Consider the following 16,320-nt stretch of genomic DNA (forward strand, 5'->3'; position numbering starts at 1 on the left):
TGATAGTGAATTGTAACATTCAGGGCCACCTAATGACGATGGACCACGCAAATTGCGTGCCGATTCAATACATCGTCCTCCAGCCGAGTTGACTCCATGGGTCTATTGCTGACTCGGGCACCTTATGGCCGTTCTGCTGTGAATCTAGATTATCGAATGGGACGAAAAACTGATAGTGAATTGTAACGTTCAGGGCCACCTAATGACGATGGATCACTCAAATTGCGTCCTGATTCAATACATCGTCCTCCAGCAGACTTGACTTCATGGGTCTATTGCTGCCTCGGGCACCTTATGGCCGTTCTGCTGTGAGTCAAAGATTTTCGAATCGGACGAAAACCTGATAGTGAATTGTAACTTTCTGGGCCACCTAATGACGATGGATCACTCAAATTGCGTCCCGATTCAATACATCGTCCTCCAGCAGTCTTGTCTCCATGGGTCTATTGCTGCCTCGGGCACCTTATGGCAGGCCTGCTGTGACTCAAAGATTTTCGAATCGGACGAAAAACTGATAGTGAATTGTAACGTTCAGGGCCTCCTAATGACGATGGATCACTCAAATTGCGTCCCGATTCAATACATCGTCCTCCAGCCGACTTGACTCCATGGGTCTAATGCTGCCTCGGGCACCTTATGGCCGTTCTGCTGTGAGTCTAGATTATCGAATGGGACGAAAAACTGATAGTGAATTGTAACGTTCAGGGCCACCTAATGACGATGGATCACTCAAATTGCGTCCCGATTCAATACATCGTCCTCCAGCAGACTTGTCTCCATGGGTCGATTGCTGCCTCGGGCACCTAATGGCCGTCCTGCTGTGAGTCAAAGATTTTCGAATCGGACGTAAAACTGATAGTGAATTTTAACATTCAGGGCCACCTAATGACGATGGACCACGCAAATTGCGTCCCGATTCAATACATCGTCCTCCAGCCGAGTTGACTCCATGGGTCTATTGCTGCCTCGGTCACTTTATGGCCGTTCTGCTGTGAATCTAGATTATCGAATGGGACGAGAAACTGATAGTGAATTGTAACGTTCAGGGCCACCTAATGACGATGGATCACTCAAATTGCGTCCCGATTCAATACATCGTCCCCAGCCGACTTGTCTCCATGGTTCTATTGCTGCCTCGGGCACCTTATGGCCGTTCTGCTGTGAGTCAAAGATTTTCGAATCGGACGAAAAACTGATAGTGATTTGTATCATTCAGGGCCACCTAATGACGATGGACCACACAAATTGCGTCCCGATTCAGTACATCGTCCACTAGCCGACTTGACTCCATGGGACTATTGCTGCCTCGGGCACCTAATGGCCGTTCTGCTGTGAGTCAAAGATTTTCGAATCGGACGTAAAACTGATAGTGAATTGTAACGTTCAGGGCCACCTAATGACGATGGATCACTCAAATTGCGTCCCGATTCAATACATCGTCCTCCAGCCGACTTGACTCCATGGGTCTATTGCTGCCTCGGGCACCTTACGGCCGTTCTGCAGTGAGTCTAGATTTACGAATGGGACGAAAAACTGATAGTGAATTGTAACGTTCAGGGCCTCCTAATGACGATGGATCACTCAAATTGCGTCCCGATTCAATACATCGTCCCCAGCCGACTTGACTCCATGGGTCTATTGCTGCCTCGGGCACCTTATGGCAGGCCTGCTGTGAGTCAAAGATTTTCGAATCGGACGAAAAACTGATAGTGAATTGTAACATTCACGGCCACCTAATGACGATGGATCACGCAAATTGCGTCCCGATTCAATACATTATCCTCCAGCCGAGTTGACTCCATGGGTCTATTGCTGCCTCGGCACCTTATGGCCGTTCTGCTGTGAATCTAGATTATCGAATGGGACGAAAAACTGATAGTGAATTGTAACGTTCAGGGCCACCTAATGACGATGGATCACTCAAATTGCGTCCCGATTCAATACATCGTCCTCCAGCAGACTTGTCTCCATGGGTCTATTGCTGCCTGGGGCACCTTATGGCAGGCCTGCTGTGACTCAAAGATTTTCGAATCGGACGAAAAACTGATAGTGAATTGTAACGTTCAGGGCCTCCTAATGACGATGGATCACTCAAATTGCGTCCCGATTCAATACATCGTACTCCAGCCGACTTGACTCCATCGGTCTATTGCTGCCTCGGGCACCTTATGGCCGTTCTGCTGTGAGTCTAGATTATCGAATGGGACGAAATACTGATAGTGAATTGTAACGTTCAGGGCCTGCTAATGACGATGGATCACTCAAATTGCGTCCCGATGCAATACATCGTCCTCCAGCCGACTTGACTCCATGGGGCTATTGCTGCCTCGGGCACCTTATGGCCGTTCTGCTGTGAGTCTAGATTATCGAATGGGACGAAAAACTGATAGTGAATTGTAACGTTCAGGGCCTCCTAATGACGATGGATCACTCAAATTGCGTCCCGATTCAATACATCGGCCTCCAGCAGACTTGTCTCCATGGGTCGATTGCTGCCTCGGGCACCTAATGGCCGTTCTGCTGTGAGTCAAAGATTTTCGAATCGGACGAATAACTGATAGTGAATTTTAACGTTCAGGGCCACCTAATGACGATGGATCACGCAAATTGCGTCCCGATTCAATACATCGTCCTCCAGCCGAGTTGACTCCATGGGTCTATTGCTGCCTCGGGCACCTTATGGCCGTTCTGCTGTGAATCTAGATTATCGAATGGGACGAAAAACTGATAGTGAATTGTAACGTTCAGTGCCACCTAATGACGATGGATCACTCAAATTGCGTCCCGATTCAATACATCGTCCCCAGCCGACTTGACTCCATGGGACTATTGCTGCCTCGGGCACCTTATGGCCGTTCTGCTGTGAGTCTAGATTATAGAATGGGATGAAAAACTGATAGTGAATTGTAACGTTCAGGGCCACCTAATGACGATAGATCACTCAAATTGCGTCCCGATTCAATACATCGTCCTCCAGCAGACTTGTCTCCATGCGTCTATTGTTGCTTCGGGCACCTTATGGCAGGCCTGCTGTGACTCAAAGATTTTCGAATCGGACGAAAAACTGATAGTGAATTGTAACGTTCAGGGCCTCCTAATGACGATGTAACACTCATATTGCGTCCCGATTCAATACATCGTCCTCCAGCAGACTTGTCTCTATGCGTCTGTTGCTGCCTCGGGCACCTTATGGCCGTTCTGCTGTGAGTCAAAGATTTTCGAATGGGACGAAAAACTGATAGTGAATTGTAACATTCAGTGCCACCTAATGACGATGGACCACGCAAATTGCGTCCCGATTCAATACATCGTCCTCCAGCCGAGTTGACTCCATGGGTCTATTGCTGCCTGGGGCACGTTATGGCCGTTCTGCTGTGAATCTAGATTATCGATGGGACGAAAAACTGATAGTGAATTGTAACGTTCAGGGCCACCTAATGACGATGGATTACTCAAATTGCGTCCCGATTCAATACATCATCCCCAGCCGACTTGTCTCCATGGGTCTATTGCTGCCTCGGGCACCTTATGGCCGTTCTGCTGTGAGTCTAGATTATCGAATGGCACGAAAAACTGATAGTGAATTGTAACGTTCAGGGCCACCTAATGACGATGGATCACTCAAATTGCGTCCCGATTCAATACATCGTCCTCCAGCAGACTTGTCTCCACGGGTCGATTGCTGCGACGGGCACCTTATGGCCGTTCTGCTGTGAGTCTAGATTATCGAATGGGACGAAAAACTGATAGTGAATTGTAACGTTCAGGGCCACCTAATGACGATGGATCATTCAAATTGCGTCCCGATTCAATACATCGTCCTCCAGCCGACTTGACTCCATGGGTCTATTGCTGCCTCGGGCACCTTATGGCCGTTCTGCTGTGAGTCTAGATTATCGAATGGGACGAAATACTGATAGTGAATTGTAACGTTCAGGGCCTCCTAATGACGATGGATCACTCAAATTGCGTCCCGATTCAATACATAGTCCTCCAGCCGACTTGACTCCATGGGTCTATTGCTGCCTCGGGCACCTTATGGCCGTTCTGCTGTGAGTCTAGATTATCGAATGGGACGAAAAACTGATAGTGAATTGTAACGTTCAGGGTCTCCTAATGACGATGGATCACTCAAATTGCGTCCCGATTCAATACATCGTCCTCCAGCAGACTTGTCTCCATGGGTCGATTGCTGCCTCGGGCACCTTATGGCAGGCCTGCTGTGAGTCAGAGATTTTCGAATCGGACGAAAAACTGATAGTGAATTGTAACATTCAGGGCCACCTAATGACGATGGACCACGCAAATTGCGTGCCGATTCAATACATCGTCCTCCAGCCGAGTTGACTCCATGGGTCTATTGCTGACTCGGGCACCTTATGGCCGTTCTGCTGTGAATCTAGATTATCGAATGGGACGAAAAACTGATAGTGAATTGTAACGTTCAGGGCCACCTAATGACGATGGATCACTCAAATTGCGTCCTGATTCAATACATCGTCCTCCAGCAGACTTGACTTCATGGGTCTATTGCTGCCTCGGGCACCTTATGGCCGTTCTGCTGTGAGTCAAAGATTTTCGAATCGGACGAAAACCTGATAGTGAATTGTAACTTTCTGGGCCACCTAATGACGATGGATCACTCAAATTGCGTCCCGATTCAATACATCGTCCTCCAGCAGTCTTGTCTCCATGGGTCTATTGCTGCCTCGGGCACCTTATGGCAGGCCTGCTGTGACTCAAAGATTTTCGAATCGGACGAAAAACTGATAGTGAATTGTAACGTTCAGGGCCTCCTAATGACGATGGATCACTCAAATTGCGTCCCGATTCAATACATCGTCCTCCAGCCGACTTGACTCCATGGGTCTAATGCTGCCTCGGGCACCTTATGGCCGTTCTGCTGTGAGTCTAGATTATCGAATGGGACGAAAAACTGATAGTGAATTGTAACGTTCAGGGCCACCTAATGACGATGGATCACTCAAATTGCGTCCCGATTCAATACATCGTCCTCCAGCAGACTTGTCTCCATGGGTCGATTGCTGCCTCGGGCACCTAATGGCCGTCCTGCTGTGAGTCAAAGATTTTCGAATCGGACGTAAAACTGATAGTGAATTTTAACATTCAGGGCCACCTAATGACGATGGACCACGCAAATTGCGTCCCGATTCAATACATCGTCCTCCAGCCGAGTTGACTCCATGGGTCTATTGCTGCCTCGGTCACTTTATGGCCGTTCTGCTGTGAATCTAGATTATCGAATGGGACGAGAAACTGATAGTGAATTGTAACGTTCAGGGCCACCTAATGACGATGGATCACTCAAATTGCGTCCCGATTCAATACATCGTCCCCAGCCGACTTGTCTCCATGGTTCTATTGCTGCCTCGGGCACCTTATGGCCGTTCTGCTGTGAGTCAAAGATTTTCGAATCGGACGAAAAACTGATAGTGATTTGTATCATTCAGGGCCACCTAATGACGATGGACCACACAAATTGCGTCCCGATTCAGTACATCGTCCACTAGCCGACTTGACTCCATGGGACTATTGCTGCCTCGGGCACCTAATGGCCGTTCTGCTGTGAGTCAAAGATTTTCGAATCGGACGTAAAACTGATAGTGAATTGTAACGTTCAGGGCCACCTAATGACGATGGATCACTCAAATTGCGTCCCGATTCAATACATCGTCCTCCAGCCGACTTGACTCCATGGGTCTATTGCTGCCTCGGGCACCTTACGGCCGTTCTGCAGTGAGTCTAGATTATCGAATGGGACGAAAAACTGATAGTGAATTGTAACGTTCAGGGCCTCCTAATGACGATGGATCACTCAAATTGCGTCCCGATTCAATACATCGTCCCCAGCCGACTTGACTCCATGGGTCTATTGCTGCCTCGGGCACCTTATGGCAGGCCTGCTGTGAGTCAAAGATTTTCGAATCGGACGAAAAACTGATAGTGAATTGTAACATTCACGGCCACCTAATGACGATGGATCACGCAAATTGCGTCCCGATTCAATACATTATCCTCCAGCCGAGTTGACTCCATGGGTCTATTGCTGCCTCGGCACCTTATGGCCGTTCTGCTGTGAATCTAGATTATCGAATGGGACGAAAAACTGATAGTGAATTGTAACGTTCAGGGCCACCTAATGACGATGGATCACTCAAATTGCGTCCCGATTCAATACATCGTCCCCAGCCGACTTGACTCCATTGGACTATTGCTGCCTCGGGCATCTTATGGCCGTTCTGCTGTGAGTCTAGATTATCGAATGGGACGAAAAACTGATAGTGAATTGTAACGTTCAGGGCCTCCTAATGACGATGGATCACTCAAATTGCGTCCCGATTCAATACATCGTCCTCCAGCAGACTTGTCTTCATGAGTCTATTGCTGCCTCGGGCACCTAATGGCCGTTCTGCTGTGAGTCAAAGATTTTCGAATCGGACGAAAAACTGATAGTGAATTGTAACATTCAGGGCCACCTAATGACGATGGATCACTCAAATTGCGTCCTGATTCAATACATCGTCCTCCAGCAGACTTGACTTCTTGGGTCTATTGCTGCCTCGGGCACCTTATGGCCGTTCTGCTGTGAGTCAAAGATTTTCGAATCGGACGAAAAACTGATAGTGAATTGTAACGTTCAGAGCCACCTAATGACGATGAATCACTCAAATTGCGTCCCGATTCAATACATCGTCCTCCAGCAGACTTGTCTCCATGGGTCTATTGCTGCCTGGGGCACCTTATGGCAGGCCTGCTGTGACTCAAAGATTTTCGAATCGGACGAAAAACTGATAGTGAATTGTAACGTTCAGGGCCTCCTAATGACGATGGATCACTCAAATTGCGTCCCGATTCAATACATCGTACTCCAGCCGACTTGACTCCATCGGTCTATTGCTGCCTCGGGCACCTTATGGCCGTTCTGCTGTGAGTCTAGATTATCGAATGGGACGAAATACTGATAGTGAATTGTAACGTTCAGGGCCTGCTAAGGACGATGGATCACTCAAATTGCGTCCCGATGCAATACATCGTCCTCCAGCCGACTTGACTCCATGGGGCTATTGCTGCCTCGGGCACCTTATGGCCGTTCTGCTGTGAGTCTAGATTATCGAATGGGACGAAAAACTGATAGTGAATTGTAACGTTCAGGGCCTCCTAATGACGATGGATCACTCAAATTGCGTCCCGATTCAATACATCGGCCTCCAGCAGACTTGTCTCCATGGGTCGATTGCTGCCTCGGGCACCTAATGGCCGTTCTGCTGTGAGTCAAAGATTTTCGAATCGGACGAAAAACTGATAGTGAATTTTAACGTTCAGGGCCACCTAATGACGATGGATCACTCAAATTGCGTCCCGATTCAATACATCGTCCTCCAGCCGACTTGACTCCATGGGTCTATTGCTGCCTCGGGCACCTTACGGCCGTTCTGCAGTGAGTCTAGATTATCGAATGGGACGAAAAACTGATAGTGAATTGTAACGTTCAGGGCCTCCTAATGACGATGGATCACTCAAATTGCGTCCCGATTCAATACATCGTCCCCAGCCGACTTGACTCCATGGGTCTATTGCTGCCTCGGGCACCTTATGGCAGGCCTGCTGTGACTCAAAGATTTTCGAATCGGACGAAAAACTGATAGTGAATTGTAACATTCACGGCCACCTAATGACGATGGATCACGCAAATTGCGTCCCGATTCAATACATTATCCTCCAGCCGAGTTGACTCCATGGGTCTATTGCTGCCTCGGCACCTTATGGCCGTTCTGCTGTGAATCTAGATTATCGAATGGGACGAAAAACTGATAGTGAATTGTAACGTTCAGGGCCACCTAATGACGATGGATCACTCAAATTGCGTCCCGATTCAATACATCGTCCCCAGCCGACTTGACTCCATGGGTCTATTGCTGCCTCTGGCACCTTATGGCCGTTCTGCTGTGAATCTAGATTATCGAATGGGACGAAAAACTGATAGTGAATTGTAACGTTCAGGGCCACCTAATGACGATGGATCACTCAAATTGCGTCCCGATTCAATACATCGTCCCCAGCCGACTTGCTGCCTCGGGCACCTTATGGCCGTTCTGCTGTGAGTCAAGATTATCGAATGGGACGAAAAACTGATAGTGAATTGTAACGTTCAGGGCCTCCTAATGACGATGGATCACTCAAATTGCGTCCCGATTCAATACATCGTCCTCCAGCAGACTTGTCTTCAAGGGTCTATTGCTGCCTCGGGCCCCTAATGGCCGTTCTGCTGTGAGTCAAAGATTTTCGAATCGGACGAAAAACTGATAGTGAATTGTAACATTCAGGGCCACCTAATGACGATGGACCACGCAAATTGCGTCCCGATTCAATACATCGTCCTCCAGCCGAGTTGACTCCATGGGTCTGTTGCTGCCTCTGGCACCTTATGGCCGTTCTGCTGTGAATCTAGATTATCGAATGGGACGAAAAACTGATAGTGAATTGTAACGTTCAGGGCCACCTAATGACGATGGATCACTCAAATTGCGTCCCGATTCAATACATCGTCCCCAGCCGACTTGACTCCATGGGACTATTGCTGCCTCGGGCACCTTATGGCCGTTCTGCTGTGAGTCTAGATTATAGAATGGGATTAAAAACTGATAGTGAATTGTAACGTTCAGGGCCACCTAATGACGACAGATCACTCAAATTGCGTCCCGATTCAATACATCGTTCTCCAGCAGACTTGTCTCCATGCGTCTATTGCTGCTTCGGGCACCTTATGGCAGGCCTGCTGTGACTCAAAGATTTTCGAATCGGACGAAAAACTGATAGTGAATTGTAACGTTCAGGGCCTCCTAATGACGATGGAATACTCAAATTGCGTCCCGATTCAATACATCGTCCTCCAGCAGACTTGTCTCTATGCGTCTGTTGCTGCCTCGGGCACCTTATGTCCGTTCTGCTGTGAGTCAAAGATTTTCGAATCGGACGAAAAACTGATAGTGAATTGTAACATTCAGGGCCACCTAATGACGATGGACCACGCAAATTGCGTCCCGATTCTATACATCGTTCTCCAGCCGAGTTGACTCCATGGATCTATTGCTGCCTCGGGCACCTTATGGCCGTTCTGCTGTGAATCTAGATTATCGATGGGACGAAAAACCGATAGTGAATTGTAACGTTCAGGGCCACCTAATGACGATGGATCACTCAAATTGCGTCCCGATTCAATACATCGTCCCCAGCCGACTTGTCTCCATGGGTCTATTGCTGCCTCGGGCGCCTTATGGCCGTTCTGCTGTGAGTTTAGATTATCGAATGGCACGAAAAACTGATAGTGAATTGTAACGTTCAGGGCCACCAAATGACGATGGATCACTCAAATTGCGTCCCGATTCAATACATCGTCCTCCAGCAGACTTGTCTCCACGGGTCGATTGCTGCCACGGGCACCTTATGGCCGTTCTGCTGTGAGTCTAGATTATCGAATGGGACGTAAAACTGATAGTGAATTGTAACGTTCAGGGCCACCTAATGACGATGGATCATTCAAATTGCGTCCCGATTCAATACATCGTCCTCCAGCCGACTTGACTCCATGGGTCTATTGCTGCCTCGAGCACCTTATGGCCGTTCTGCTGTGAGTCTAGATTATCGAATGGTACGAAATACTGATAGTGAATTGTAACGTTCAGGGCCTCCTAATGACGATGGATCACTCAAATTGCGTCCCGATTCAATACATAGTCCTCCAGCCGACTTGACTCCATGGGTCTATTGCTGCCTCGGGCACCTTATGGCCGTTCTGCTGTGAGTCTAGATTATCGAATGGGACGAAAAACTGATAGTGAATTGTAAAGTTCAGGGCCTCCTAATGACGATGGATCACTCAAATTGCGTCCCGATTCAATACATCGTCCTCCAGCAGACATGTCTCCACGGGTCGATTGCTGCCTCGGGCACCTAATGGCCGTTCTGCTGTGAGTCAAAGATTTTCGAATCGGACGAAAAACTGATAGTGAATTGTAACATTCAGGGCCACCTAATGACGATGGACCACGCAAATTGCGTCCCGATTCAATACATCGTCCTCCAGCCGAGTTGACTCCATGGGTCTATTGCTGCCTCGGGCACCTTATGGCCGTTCTGCTGTGAATCTAGATTATCGAATGGGACGAAAAACTGATAGTGAATTGTAACGTTCAGGGCCACCTAATGACGATGGATCACTCAAATTACGTCCCGATTCAATACATCGTCCCCAGCCGACTTGTCTCCATGGGTCTATTGCTGCCTCGGGCACCTTATGGCCGTTCTGCTGTGAGTCTAGATTATCGAATGGGACGAAAAACTGATAGTTAATTGTAACGTTCAGGGCCACCTAATGACGATGGATCACTCAAATTGCGTCCTGATTCAATCAATCGTCCTCCAGCAGACTTGACTTCATGGGTCTATTGCTGCCTCGGGCACCTTATGGCCGTTCTGCTGTGAGTCAAAGATTTTCGAATCGGACGAAAAACTGATAGTGAATTGTAACGTTCAGGGCCACCTAATGACGATGGATCACTCAAATTGCGTCCCGATTCAATACATCGTCCTCCAGCCGACTTGACTCCATGAGTCTATTGCTGCCTCGGGCACCTTATGGCCGTTCTGCTGTGAGTCTAGATTATCGAATGGGACGAAAAACGGATAGTGAATTGTAACGTTCAGGGCCTCCTAATGACGATGGTTCACTCAAATTGCGTCCCGATTCAATACATCGTCCTCCAGCAGACTTGTCTCCATGGGTCGATTGCTGCCTCGGGCACCTAATGGCCGTTCTGCTGTGAGTGAAAGATTTTCGAATCGGACGAAAAACTGATAGTGAATTGTAACATTCAGGGCCACCTAATGACGATGGACCACGCAAATTGCGTAACGATTCAATACATCGTCCTTTAGCCGAGTTGACTCCATGGGTCTATTGCTGCCTCGGGCACCTTGTGGCCGTTCTGCTGTGAATCTAGATTATCGAATTGGACGAAAAACTGATAGTGAATTGTAACGTTCAGGGCCACCTAATGACGATGGATCATTCAAATTGCGTCCCGATTCAATACATCGTCCCCAGCCTACTTGTCTCCATGGGTCTATTGCTGCCTCGGGCACCTTATGGCCGTTCTGCTGTGAGTCTAGATTATCGAATGGGACGAAAAACTGATAGTGAATTGTAACGTTCAGGGCCACCTAATGACGATGGATCACTCAAATTGCGTCCTGATTCAATACATCGTCCTCCAGCAGACTTGACTTCATGGGTCTATTGCTGCCTCGGGCACCTTATGGCCGTTCTGCTGTGAGTCAAAGATTTTCGAATCGGACGAAAAACTGATAGTGAATTGTAACGTTCAGGGCCACCTAATGACGATGAATCACTCAAATTGCGTCCCGATTCAATACATCGTCCTCCAGCAGACTTGTCTCCATGGGTCTATTGCTGCCTCGGGCACCTTATGGCAGGCCTGCTGTGACTCAAAGATTTTCGAATCGGACGAAAAACTGATAGTGAATTGTAACGTTCAGGGCCTCCTAATGACGATGGATCACTCAAATTGCGTCCCGATTCAATACATCGTCCTCCAGCCGACTTGACTCCATCGGTCTATTGCTGCCTCGGGCACCTTATGGCCGTTCTGCTGTGAGTCTAGATTATCGAATGGGACGAAAAACTGATAGTGAATTGTAACGTTCAGGGCCTCCTAATGACGATGGATCACTCAAATTGCGTCCCGATTCAATTCATCGTCCTCCAGCAGACTTGTCTCCATGGGTCGATTGCTGCCTCGGGCACCTAATGGCCGTCCTGCTGTGAGTCAAAGATTTTCGAATCGGACGAAAAACTGATAGTGAATTGTAACATTCAGGGCCACCTAATGACGATGGACCACGCAAATTGCGTCCCGATTCAATACATCGTCCTCCAGCCGACTTGACTCCATGGGTCTATTGCTGCCTCGGGTACCTTATGGCCGTTCTGCTGTGAGTCTAGATTATCGAATGGGACGAAATACTGATAGTGAATTGTAACGTTCAGGGCCTCCTAATGACGATGGATCACTCAAATTGCGTCCCGATGCAATACATCGTCCTCCAGCCGACTTGACTCCATGGGGCTATTGCTGCCTCGGGCACCTTATGGCCGTTCTGCTGTGAGTCTAGATTATCAAATGGGACGAAAAACTGATAGTGAATTGTAACGTTCAGGACCTCCTAATGACGATGGATCACTCAAATTGCGTCCCGATTCAATACATCGTCCTCCAGCATACTTGTCTCCATGGGTCGATTGCTGCCTCGGGCACCTTATGGCCGTTCTGCTGTGAGTCTAGATTATCGAATGGGACGAAAAACTGATAGTGAATTGTAACGTTCAGGGCCTCCTAATGACGATGGATCACTCAAATTGCGTCCCGATTCAATACATCGGCCTCCAGCAGACTTGTCTCCATGGGTCGATTGCTGCCTCGGGCACCTAATGGCCGTTCTGCTGTGAGTCAAAGATTTTCGAATCGGACGTAAAACTGATAGTGAATTGTAACGTTCAGGGCCACCTAATGACGATGGATCACTCAAATTGCGTCCCGATTCAATACATCGTCCTCCAGCCGAGTTGACTCCATGGGTCTATTGCTGCCTCGGGCACCTTACGGCCGTTCTGCAGTGAGTCTAGATTATCGAATGGGACGAAAAACTGATAGTGAATTGTAACGTTCAGGGCCTCCTAATGACGATGGATCACTCAAATTGCGTCCCGATTCAATACATCGTCCCCAGCCGACTTGACTCCATGGGTCTATTGCTGCCTCGGGCACCTTATGGCAGGCCTGCTGTGACTCAAAGATTTTCGAATCGGACGAAAAACTGATAGTGAATTGTAACATTCACGGCCACCTAATGACGATGGATCACGCAAATTGCGTCCCGATTCAATACATAATCCTCCAGCCGAGTTGACTCCATGGGTCTATTGCTGCCTCGGCACCTTATGGCCGTTCTGCTGTGAATCTAGATTATCGAATGGGACGAAAAACTGATAGTGAATTGTAACGTTCAGGGCCACCTAATGACGATGGATCACTCAAATTGCGTCCCGATTCAATACATCGTCCCCAGCCGACTTGACTCCATGGGACTATTGCTGCCTCGGGCACCTTATGGCCGTTCTGCTGTGAGTCTAGATTATCGAATGGGACGAAAAACTGATAGTGAATTGTAACGTTCAGGGCCTCCTAATGACGATGGATCACTCAAATTGCGTCCCGATTCAATTCATCGTCCTCCAGCAGACTTGTCTCCATGGGTCGATTGCTGCCTCGGGCACCTAATGGCCGTCCTGCTGTGAGTCAAAGATTTTCGAATCGGACGAAAAACTGATAGTGAATTGTAACATTCAGGGCCACCTAATGACGATGGACCACGCAAATTGCGTCCCGATTCAATACATCGTCCTCCAGCCGACTTGACTCCATGGGTCTATTGCTGCCTCGGGTACCTTATGGCCGTTCTGCTGTGAGTCTAGATTATCGAATGGGACGAAATACTGATAGTGAATTGTAACGTTCAGGGCCTCCTAATGACGATGGATCACTCAAATTGCGTCCCGATGCAATACATCGTCCTCCAGCCGACTTGACTCCATGGGGCTATTGCTGCCTCGGGCACCTTATGGCCGTTCTGCTGTGAGTCTAGATTATCAAATGGGACGAAAAACTGATAGTGAATTGTAACGTTCAGGACCTCCTAATGACGATGGATCACTCAAATTGCGTCCCGATTCAATACATCGTCCTCCAGCAGACTTGTCTCCATGGGTCGATTGCTGCCTCGGGCACCTTATGGCCGTTCTGCTGTGAGTCTAGATTATCGAATGGGACGAAAAACTGATAGTGAATTGTAACGTTCAGGGCCTCCTAATGACGATGGATCACTCAAATTGCGTCCCGATTCAATACATCGGCCTCCAGCAGACTTGTCTCCATGGGTCGATTGCTGCCTCGGGCACCTAATGGCCGTTCTGCTGTGAGTCAAAGATTTTCGAATCGGACGTAAAACTGATAGTGAATTCTAACGTTCAGGGCCACCTAATGACGATGGATCACTCAAATTGCGTCCCGATTCAATACATCGTCCTCCAGCCGACTTGACTCCATGGGACTATTGCTGCCTCGGGCACCTTACGGCCGTTCTGCAGTGAGTCTAGATTATCGAATGGGACGAAAAACTGATAGTGAATTGTAACGTTCAGGGCCTCCTAATGACGATGGATCACTCAAATTGCGTCCCGATTCAATACATCGTCCCCAGCCGACTTGACTCCATGGGTCTATTGCTGCCTCGGGCACCTTATGGCAGGCCTGCTGTGACTCAAAGATTTTCGAATCGGACGAAAAACTGAAAGTGAATTGTAACATTAACGGCCACCTAATGACGATGGATCACGCAAATTGCGTCCCGATTCAATACATTATCCTCCCGCCGAGTTGACTCCATGGGTCTATTGCTGCCTCGGCACCTTATGGCCGTTCTGCTGTGAATCTAGATTATCGAATGGGACGAAAAACTGATAGTGAATTGTAACGTTCAGGGCCACCTAATGACGATGGATCACTCAAATTGCGTCCCGATTCAATACATCGTCCCCAGCCGACTTGACTCCATGGGACTATTGCTGCCTCGGGCACCTTATGGCCGTTCTGCTGTGAGTCTAGATTATCGAATGGGACGAAAAACTGATAGTGAATTGTAACGTTCAGGGCCTCCTAATGACGATGGATCACTCAAATTGCGTCCCGATTCAATACATCGTCCTCCAGCAGACTTGTCTTCATGAGTCTATTGCTGCCTCGGGCACCTAATGGCCGTTCTGCTGTGAGTCAAAGATTTTCGAATCGGACGAAAAACTGATAGTGAATTGTAACATTCAGGGCCACCTAATGACGATGGACCACGCAAATTGCGTCCCGATTCAATACATCGTCCTCCAGCCGAGTTGACTCCATGGGTCTATTGCTGCCTCTGGCACCTTATGGCCGTTGTGCTGTGAATCTAGATTATCGAATGGGACGAAAAACTGATAGTGAATTGTAACGTTCAGGGCCACCTAATGACGATGGATCACTCAAATTGCGTCCCGATTCAATACATCGTCCCCAGCCGACTTGACTCCATGGGACTATTGCTGCCTCGGGCACCTTATGGCCGTTCTGCTGTGAGTCTAGATTATAGAATGGGATGAAAAACTGATAGTGAATTGTAACGTTCAGGGCCTCCTAATGACGATGGATCACTCAAATTGCGTCCCGATTCAATACATCGTCCCCAGCCGACTTGACTCCATGGGTCTATTGCTGCCTCGGGCACCTTATGGCAGGCCTGCTGTGACTCAAAGATTTTCGAATCGGACGAAAAACTGATAGTGAATTGTAACATTCACGGCCACCTAATGACGATGGATCACGCAAATTGCGTCCCGATTCAATACATTATCATCCAGCCGAGTTGACTCCATGGGTCTATTGCTGCCTCGGCACCTGATGGCCGTTCTGCTGTGAATCTAGATTATCGAATGGGACGAAAAACTGATAGTGAATTGTAACGTTCAGGGCCACCTAATGACGATGGATCACTCAAATTGCATCCCGATTCAATACATCGTCCCCAGCCGACTTGACTCCATGGGACTATTGCTGCCTCGGGCACCTTATGGCCGTTCTGCTGTGAGTCTAGATTATCGAATGGGACGAAAAACTGATAGTGAATTGTAACGTTCAGGGCCTCCTAATTACGATGGATCACTCAAATTGCGTCCCGATTCAATACATCGTCCTCCAGCAGACTTGTCTTCATGGGTCTATTGCTGCCTCGGGCACCTAATGGCCGTTCTGCTGTGAGTCAAAGATTTTCGAATCGGACGAAAAACTGATAGTGAATTGTAACATTCAGGGCCACCTAATGACGATGGACCACGCAAATTGCGTCCCGATTCAATACATCGTCCTCCAGCCGAGTTGACTTTATGGGTCTATTGCTGCCTCTGGCACCTTATGGCCGTTCTGCTGTGAATCTAGATTATCGAATGGGACGAAAAACTGATAGTGAATTGTAACGTTCAGGGCCACCTAATGACGATGGATCACTCAAATTGCGTCCCGATTCAATACATCGTCCCCAGCCGACTTGACTCCATGGGACTATTGCTGCCTCGGGCACCTTATGGCCGTTCTGCTGTGAGTCTAGATTATAGAATGGGATGAAAAACTGATAGTG

Source organism: Schistocerca cancellata, unplaced genomic scaffold, assembly GCF_023864275.1.
Source record: "Schistocerca cancellata isolate TAMUIC-IGC-003103 unplaced genomic scaffold, iqSchCanc2.1 HiC_scaffold_1093, whole genome shotgun sequence".
Taxonomy (NCBI): Eukaryota; Metazoa; Arthropoda; class Insecta; order Orthoptera; family Acrididae; genus Schistocerca; species Schistocerca cancellata.